Source organism: Lissotriton vulgaris, chromosome 9 (genome assembly GCF_964263255.1).
Source record: "Lissotriton vulgaris chromosome 9, aLisVul1.2, whole genome shotgun sequence".
NCBI classification, from domain to species: domain Eukaryota; kingdom Metazoa; phylum Chordata; class Amphibia; order Caudata; family Salamandridae; genus Lissotriton; species Lissotriton vulgaris.
Window position 1 is genome coordinate 1166578580 of NC_141697.1, and position 9510 is coordinate 1166588089.

Sequence of the window (9510 nt, forward strand, 5' to 3'; positions counted from 1 at the left end):
GAGTTATACACAAGGATGCCAGAAAAGATGGCAGAGGTGGCATCTAGAATAGAGAAGTACATAGCTTCAATCGGTCCTACATTGATAATTTTCCTAATCGTAATTTTTGAATGGGAAAGTAGAATGACCGCGATTTCTCCACCCGTCTTTGACCCTTCACGATTCATGCCCGCTAACCGATAGCCAGGAGGGATAGCCAGGTTGATATCTGGATTCGAAAAATCTTTAATCCAAATCTCTGTGAGAAAGAGCATATCCCAGGCCTTCGAAGATAGCAACAGCCATAAGTTGCTTGAGTGGCGGGGGAGAGACCGGCAGTTAAGTAGGCCTGGTGTATACAATCTCACTTGATTAGGTAGCACAGGAAGATCAGCTTGAAGGCACACACGTTTTTTCCTTATGGTGGACAGAGTGAAAGCGCAACAATTACATTGAAAATGGGGGAGAGAATGCTCCGCAAGGTTACAACGTACCAAAGGTGTACATGACCCACTGTTCAACTTCATAAGCTGGGACCTGGACCAGGGGCGTCGCATATCAGACTGGCAACTGGCAGCATGACTGGCACTAGGCGCGGGACTGGCGCAGACGGGCGCAGACGGATGTGGTGCTCTTCTGCTCTCTTCTTGTGATGCAACACGGCAAAACAACTTTAGGTGCTTCCCTGCGTTGCCTGGCATCTTTGTAAATCTGTTTGATATTTAACAATCTAGGCAACCATAAGAGACAATCAAAGAAATTTTAATAAATGGAAGGGAATTAAGCTACAAAATGTTTGTAAAGAAAACAATTTATTAAGAGTTAAAAAGAACAATATCACATTCACAGATTTAATATATACGTTAAAAGAGTGTAGTTTAAACAAACTAGACTTAAAACAACAATCTATAAATCACATGGCATGAATCACAATGCAAATGGGAACATATATAAAGTTAAAAAACACTGGAAGTGGCAGATTGGTACTCTACGCGCGTTTCGGCGGCCAGCGCCTTCTTCTGGAGTAGCCACAAAAAGTTTCTAAAAAAATAAATAAATATAGACAGAAATAAGGATTACACACATAGGTAAATGACTTTACAACAAGAGAACAGTTTCCAGATTTTACAGTAGCTTAAAAATGGAACCTTCCTATTTAAGATAGTCACAAAATAATGACAAATCTTATCATAGTTTTCATTTCCTTGTAATACTGACCAATATGGAAAAGTAATACAAATTTACTTGAATAGACCCTGTGGTAGAAAATAGATAGGGGCAATGAACCCTCTTTAAGACCATGTAGATATTGATGGCCTTTTAACAAAACTGGCAGAAAAAGATTAGAATGATAATCTATACTTACAAAAAGTTGTTGTAATGATGTAAGGAAAATACTTTTCTTTCTTAGTTTCTTTAGAGAGCGGTTCTAGCTGTCTGGTAACAAGAGTCTAAAGAAAAATTTATTTTCTATATTAATCCTAGCTTTATGCGACATTGATATATATATATATTTTATAGCAATTATAAGACACTTACATGATATGTAGATATAGCGTGTAAAGCTCAATGGCGACGTCTAGTCAAGATAGGACATTAGTATTTTATTTCCTAGATGGACGGATTCCAAACAAGAAAATATCAGGCTGTAAAATCACAAGGGATAAAAATGATATTTAGAAAAAAGGCCAGGTTTGTTATCAGGGCCGGACTGGGAACTCAAAGCAGCCCTGGCAAATTTTGGCAGACCAGCCCCCGTTCGGCGCGATAGTGAGCGTGTGCAGCGAATGAGCCCGACTGCTACTAGGGGGGATTTGGGGGACTTCTCCCCCCAAGAAAATTTTGGAAAACGACAGACCAAAATGGTGAATTTTACAGCACATTTTTCATTACATATTCAACTGTATCAACTTTCAAAGCACAGTAAATAGTAGATGATGACCTTAAAGAGCCCCCAGGTTACCCATTTAGTCTTATGTACCCATAGACATTCTTTCGGAGAGCGCCAAAAATAGACACAAGTAGTGGATGTCGGATCCTGTGCTTGATATTAAGGGACTGAGGCATCACATGCTAGAGATGAGTGTATGTCTGTCTCGTGTCTCTCTCCTCTTCTCACTCTTACAATTGGTTCGGGCTGGCTGAGACATTGGGTCTGGTTGGAGCTACTACCCAAGATGGCATATTACACATATTACCTGTTACGTATTTTGGGGTAAGTTGAATTGAAGGGGCTTTGTTGAAGCGGATATCTTAAAGAGCCTTTGCCCCTGGAACTCCTTTCATGTTGTGTTTTTAAACTGCTTCGAATTAATTATTGTGTACCTTAGCCTGTGTCTGGCAGGCCTTCAGAGATTAACCAGCAGTGTATCCCTTTTCTTTTGCATTTGATATCTACCTTTATACGCAATTATTACATTTACACCTCCATATTAACTACAGGGATGTAATCCATCCAGCAGCCGTGTTGCGTATGGGCTGAAAGATTCCAGTTTGTGTGACCTTATGTACATAAATGAGAATGACAGCTTTCACTGTACAGAGCCAAAAAGATCAAGTTGCGTCTGACTATTAATTGATATTTATTTTATGACTTTACTATAGCACACCCCTAGCTCCAAGGGGAACTCAAGAGCTTCTAGAGAGCCTTTCTATTGTCAGGATTAACACCAACTGCTATCCATTAAACCGGGATCTGTGTCTGTGGGTTTTGCTTCAGACTAGATTACAGAAATTCAGAATGTGAGTTGTAGGTGATTGGGAATATTTTATAACAAACTACTTTATACCTTCAAAGGTGGCCGTCTTGGATGTGCTTGCGACCGTGGTTTGCCATCTTTGAACACTTTTTTTTTTACAATTTCTGTTTAAAGAATGCTACCGTGGATGCATGCACATCCACAGTGGCCATCTTTGCACTGGATTTCTACACCTGAAACAAATCCATTTAAAGATGCCGGATGTAAATGCTTCTGCGGGAGGCCATCTTAAAATGGAAAAACATTTTACCAGCCACCAATAGTGTGGTGGGCGACAAAACTAGGTGGGACGGGGCAGGTAAAGAGGAAGCATAGTGAAAAAGGAGAGGGAATGTTAAAAGAAAAAGTGCAGACACTGAGGCTAGGAAGAAGAGAGGAGAGAGAGAGAGAGACGGGGAATCAAAATAGACCCGCACGTGCACTGCAATAAAAGGTTTGATGTCAGCAGTGGAACACCACATCAACCAAACAAAACGCTGTGAGACCGAATGCTTGCCGGTAGGACACACAGAAGACCAGACAAAAACTACTGAAACTAGAGCAAAGAAGTGAGCTTCAATACTAAAACTTCCAGTCACGAGAAAGGGGCTGACCCAAACTCTACCCGGTCTCTTGAATGTGTAGGAGACAGACTCCAAAAGAGCCTGCAGCTGAGGCTTAAAATTATTGAATCCTGACAAGTATTAGTAAAGTTACTATAGACATTAAAGTCCCACAGCCTTGAAATATCGCTGATCAATCTGAGCTGACTAATAATTATTGCCACATTGCAGGACTCTCTTAGAATTCCAAACTCCAGGTAAAATATAATTCTTGCTCAACTTCAAGACCACAAGTCCTAAACACAAGCTAATCTGGCTTCTACTTCAGACAAAGAATACTACATTGATATCAGTACGGGACAACCTACTGGAAGAAGCAGACCTGAGCCCTCTTCCTGCCCCCATGTCTCCGTCACCCTCAACACTGTGACCCCAAAATTCTCATCTACTGATTGCAAACAGTAGCTTTTTTTTATCTCAGACCATTCCACCAAGTGTTTCAAATCATTCATCTCTGACTGCAGTCAACACGTGGGAGATGATATCCCCCAACTCCAGCCTACATGCATATGAAGTTCCTCGACACCCCATCTAAATTAGCATAATACATCTCACAGACCAAACTTTCTCTCACATCTTTAGCAGAGAGTTAGAGTAAGGAAACTTGGTGCTGTATGGGATGCAGACCTCTACTTCCAAAGTGGAGATTTAGGAAAATGTACCCAATTAATGGAATCTCATAAAAAAACTTGCCTTGCATCACTCCATAAAATCACCACGTGGAATAGGGCACTAGTCAACTCGTAAGTGAACAATGGCTGCACTATCCTGGCCTACTTGTATATCAAGTAATTTACTAGGGAGGTTGCAAGTGCCAGTGGCAACACCATTGGCCAGTGGAAAAGAAAACATTTGTGTAACAAAAAAAACACACTAGAAAGCCCTGTTGTCGGTTTAAAATATACTTTTCAGCACAAGCCCCAAGTTGCCAGAAACCGGTCCTAGGAAGTATGTTTCCGGTCCAGGGAAGGCATGGCTTGGCAGTTCGGGCTGGACTGTTCCCATGAGTGACAGGGTCAGACTGATTTGCATATGGCCATGTCTGAACTGGGGTGGCAGAGTGGACTAAAGAACAGTGATGGATTAAACCCAGATCTGTTGACTAGGTGTGAGTGTTAGATTGGTTCAGATGCTCCGTCCATCACCACCCCCTTTTGTACTGAAAAATATATTTTAAGCAGACTTGCTGACCCCAACCTTTGCCTTATTTACAGCCCCCAAGAGTCAAGCAGCACAGCACAGCGCCCCCAAAGGGAGCACACGAGTCACAACATGTATCCGGCCTGCTGGCTCGGAACATTTCAGCTGGCCTGGCCCTGCTCAGAGTCGGAGACTCGACTCGGACATACAGACACGAACAACAGACATTACCTGATGGCTGACCCTGACGAAAAGAAAACCCATCATTTTTACAGAATCTGACCTGAGCCGCTGAGCACAACAGGGTTTGAGCCTGAGGTCAGTGCTGCACTGCTGGGGGTGGCAGGCGGCCCGTGGCAGGAGGAACCAAAGCAGGCAGGTCTGCTCACAAATAAATTCACACTTAGGGGCCTATGCGGTGGGCTGTGCAGAAAAAGCCACCTCGTTTTAGCGCTATGTTGTTCACAGCCCAAAAACATTCCTGATGTAATGTCATGTTACAAAGGCAATGGCAAACAATAAAAACGTGCAGACACGCTCTGAAATTATCTCTCCAATAAGCTGCCTGCCCCCCTTAAATTACAATATATTAAGGACCTAATACAAACACAAATGCACGCTTCCTGTCCCACTGTGGTGGCCCTCTGGTCTTCATCTGCATGACGAATAATTATGCAGCAGTATGAAAGGAAGATGCTGAACTCCCAAACACAGATCATACTCATTTTAGTGCAAACATCACCAGAGAAACGCCTATCATTCTAAACGAGAACATTGCTTACTTTTCAAGAGAGTATATTAATAATTAAAGGTATAATTTAAGATGGCAGAATTCACAGAAATTAAGCACACGTTACTTTTTTATGAATTCCTGTACATCCAGCTGTACTGTTACTTTAGCTGTCATGGCCCATTCGTTCACAACTGAGAATGGCATGATGTGTTGTTTTCTCTTTATTTACTGGAAGATCAAATGACTTGTCACGTGGATTTATGTAATATGTGATAAGGAATTGAGCAGATGATAATGACAGCATAATACAGTTATCTGAATTTAACACACAATTATTACCCATAATGTTTGTTTCCAACGTGCTTGGATTGAATTTCAGTTAAACTCAGCTTCCATAGCCCAAGCAATGGCGGACACCAGAGATGTTGCTTTAAAGTGGCCCTTGCCAATTCAGGTTGTAAAGTGTCTGTCCTGGTAGATGACAGTTACCAGTGAAAGCCTTTGGTATGCTACATTTGTTTACTTTTCCCTTGACTTGAAATTCTCTTTTGTAATTGACTTAATAAAGAGGCCTTGCAAGTAAACCTGTCTGCATCAACTTTAGTACTTTTTAAAACCTTTTCTTAGTTTACAGCTGACTAACAGGCAAGGTCGAAGGAAATTGATGCAAAAACTGCTTGGTATGCGGTGAAATGCAGCATACTGTTCCCGTGGCCTCAGGCCTGGAACAGATCCAATATAAATGAGCATATTTCGCTGGGAAATAAAATGTTCACTTGATGAAAATGAACGTTATAGGACGGAACTATGCACACAGTTGCCCATATGTCGTGTTCACCGAGCTCAGGTTTGTATATGTAAGTTACGTAACAGTAGAGCAAAAGGAATATATCAGAGTCTGATCTGGATTCTCCTTTTGCTCTGTTACGTAACTTACATATACAAACCTGAGCTCGGTGAAAACGACAATCAGAAAATACCAGGTCGATCCCCTACCCGTTGACCCTGCGCTCCTACTGCTGTGCATCATCTGATTGCAAATGGAATTAGCAAAAATGCAAAAACACTCACCTGGCGGCAGGCAGCATTGGCAGACGGGACACTGGGAGACACTGGGACAGAGGCAGGGGCCAGGCCTGGGCCAGGGGGGGGGGGGGGGGCTAGAAATAATTAAATTATGGGGAGGCGAGAGAGGGCCTCTCGTCGACTCGTCCAGGCCTCAGTCTCTGCTGGGTTTTGGAATCAGGGGGTCAGGCGCACTTTTTATTGAGTGATCCCCCAATGCGCATGTGCCACCTCACCACCAACAGCCGTGCCCGCCCCACCCCCCTTAGGTGGGTGAACGAGTCTGCGACTGGGAGCAGGCCGCGCAGACGCAGCGGTGGAGACTTCAGCGTGCCGCGCGCGACCCCACCCACCTCCGAAAATGGCACTGGTGCTGTGCTGCTCCGCCTCCAATAAATCATTATTTATCCAGCAGTCAGCAGATAAAATTACGTTCATAAATTTTGCTTTTTTCCGAACCGAGCGAAGGAGATGCAGTCACGCAGCAGAGACAGAACAGAGCAAACAGTAAGGGACAGTGTAAAAAAAAATCGGCCCGGCCCACCCAGCAACAAAACCGGCCCCCGGCCAAAAAACCGGCCCCCACCCTTGGCAGCCTACCGGGGGATTGCCCGGTGCCCGGCATTGCCAGTCCGGGCCTGTTTGTTATCTTATTCTAGCCATATCATCATAGTTAAGTTATCTTTTTGTATTTTAAGGGTGATTTTATAAAAGAGTTCCTAGGCAGATTATCTGAAAGATTCATTGCTGGTTAGTATTGTTAGGTAATCAGTCTACAACTCATTTAAATCCAGGAGATGCAGGTATTGGAGTTTTTTTTATATATCACCCTTATCTTATTCTAAGGAAATTAAGCGAGATAGCGAATGATAGAATCCATATTATTTTAGTTAGTGTAATGATCGGTTAGATAAATTGATCTCAATTTGAGAATATGGATAAACTACCAACCTATCATTATAATTAATCTATTTGGAAATTCGTGTTATTCTAATTATGTTGTTCTAAGGAAAATTTCAGTGAGTTACCTGTATGAAAAAAAAAGGTTAATAACTGATCCCGCCGGCCGGAACCTCTTATTCATTCAAGTGAAGGATATACTTGGTAATTTAAAATAGCGAGATCCTCCTGATGTGGAGATATTTGGTAGAGCAAAACCCCTGTATAATTGGAAAAAGGTAATTTTAATTTATTTAAAAAGAGGGGAGCGCAAAGAAAGCGATTGAGGTTCTGTTAATATTCCTAAGAAAGGATATCACTCTACATACATATTATTGTATGAGAACTCTTGTTGTTTTACCTCTAATAAGGTGGTTCTTCTTCCAATTGAGATGATTAGTTAAAGGTTAAAATAACTCCCTGTCTGGAAAATAAAAGAAAAGGGAGATGTAGCTAATAGGTAAATTTAAGAGTTAGGATTGTGCTATTTACTCTAAAGGTGCACTTACCCAAAATGATTCAACAGGGCTCTCTACTTCCGGCGGCGGGACTCGAGGTTTGTGCAAGCGTGCACAAGCAGAAAGTGACTGAATGTGTCTGTGCGGGTGTTTATATAGTGTTGGGAGGGGATTCGATGTGGCTCAGGTGTGCTTTACATAGGAGTAGAAAGCGGACTGGAGCCGCTGAAGAGATAGAAGTGGAGGGCAGACTACTGCCGCTGAGAAAAGACTCCATATTGCTGTTTCATGTGTTAACAGGGTAGGAAAGGAACTGAAAAAGTATATTTCAGTGCCAGCATTTCTATCGAGTAGCGATTTAGAGATGAGATTTCTGAAATAAAAACAAAAGAAATTTTCAAAAGTAATTTGCTAATAGGAATCTATTTTCTATGAACTCAGGGGGCCCTTGTTAAATATACGCCAATCTTTGTAAATCTGTCCCTCAACTCTAAATCACATTTGGGGCCTGTTTTACTAACATATTCCACAAGGTTTACATTGCAAAACTGATGCAAACAAGTATTAAAGTAATTTACTTTCCAATGCGCAACTTGCTTCATGCTGGAAAGTAGTCTGAAAGTAACGCAAACAGTGTAGAGCACTGCCTTGCAATACTTAGCTCCAAGATGAATTCCATGAGGGCATTCCTATGCAACCGTCCATGATTTTTAAAGCAGAACCCTATCTACTAACAATAGTAGACAGGGTTGCACGCCAAATAGTAATGCTGCTTAAAAGCAGATGTTAAAACGAGAAATGTTTTCATTTCTCCTACTTTTTCAAACTGCTTGTGTACTGCACTGTACAGCATACATACATACAAAGTAGGACAAGCTTTAAAAGTTCTCTGGACATAGTATACTTTACTGAAAGGGAACCCTTCTAGTACCCTTCTAGTACAAAACCTATGCTATATTCAAGAACACACCGTTGCACTAAGGCACAAATGTGTATGTGTGGTGCTCTGCAGCAAATTCGGCACCAGCACTCTTGAGAAGGGAGGAGAGTGCCATATCTCTGTAGATATGGCACTCTCCTGCTGTCTCCCTGTCACACAACACTGGCTGTGAGTGTTTGATTGATTCAGATGCTCCGTCCATCACCACCCCCTTTTGTACCGCTTTTGGCCGCCATAAGTGTGGCAGGGTATGCTCAGACGTGAGTCCCTTGCTCACTTTGCCACTGGATTCAAGCAAGCCGGGCTGAAGACGGCTGGAATGCCAGAAACCGGTCCTCGGAAGCTTGTTTCCGGTCCAGGGAAGACTGATTTGCATATATCCATGTCTGAACTGGGGTGGCAGAGTGGGCTAAAGAACGGTGATGGATTAAACCCAGATCTTTTGACTGGGTGTGAGTGTTTGATTGATTCAGATGCTCCGTCCATCACCACCCCCTTTTGTACCGCTTTTGGCCGCCATAATTGTGGCAGGGTATGCTCAGACGTGAGTCCCTTGCTCACTTTGCCACTGGATTCAAGCAAGCCGGGCTGAAGACTGCTGGAATGCCAGAAACCGGCCCTCGGAAGCTTGTTTCCGGTCCAGGGAAGACATGGCTTGGCAGTTCGGGCTGGACTGTTCCCATGAGGCACTGGGTCAGACTGATTTGCATATAGCCATGTCTGAACTGGGGTGGCAGAGTGGGCTAAAGAACGGTGATGGATTAAACCCAGATCTTTTGACTGGGTGTGAGTGTTTGATTGGTTCAGATGCTCCGTCCATCACCACCCCCTTTTGTACCACACAACACAGCACAGCATTTTTGTATGCTGCGCTGCATTGGGTGACACTTTAGTA

The 9510-nt window shown here is 42.8% G+C and overlaps 1 long non-coding RNA gene across 1 annotated transcript; it reads right to left on the reverse strand.

Moving 5' to 3' along the window:
- Window positions 1-980: 980 nt before the first annotated feature.
- Window positions 981-1601, reverse strand: LOC147692961 (uncharacterized). The gene is made up of 3 exons (XR_015299850.1): window positions 1519-1601; window positions 1346-1416; window positions 981-1020 (listed from the first exon to the last, which is right to left on the reverse strand). It is a non-coding gene; the product is annotated as an uncharacterized LOC147692961 (long non-coding RNA).
- Window positions 1602-9510: the final 7909 nt, after the last annotated feature.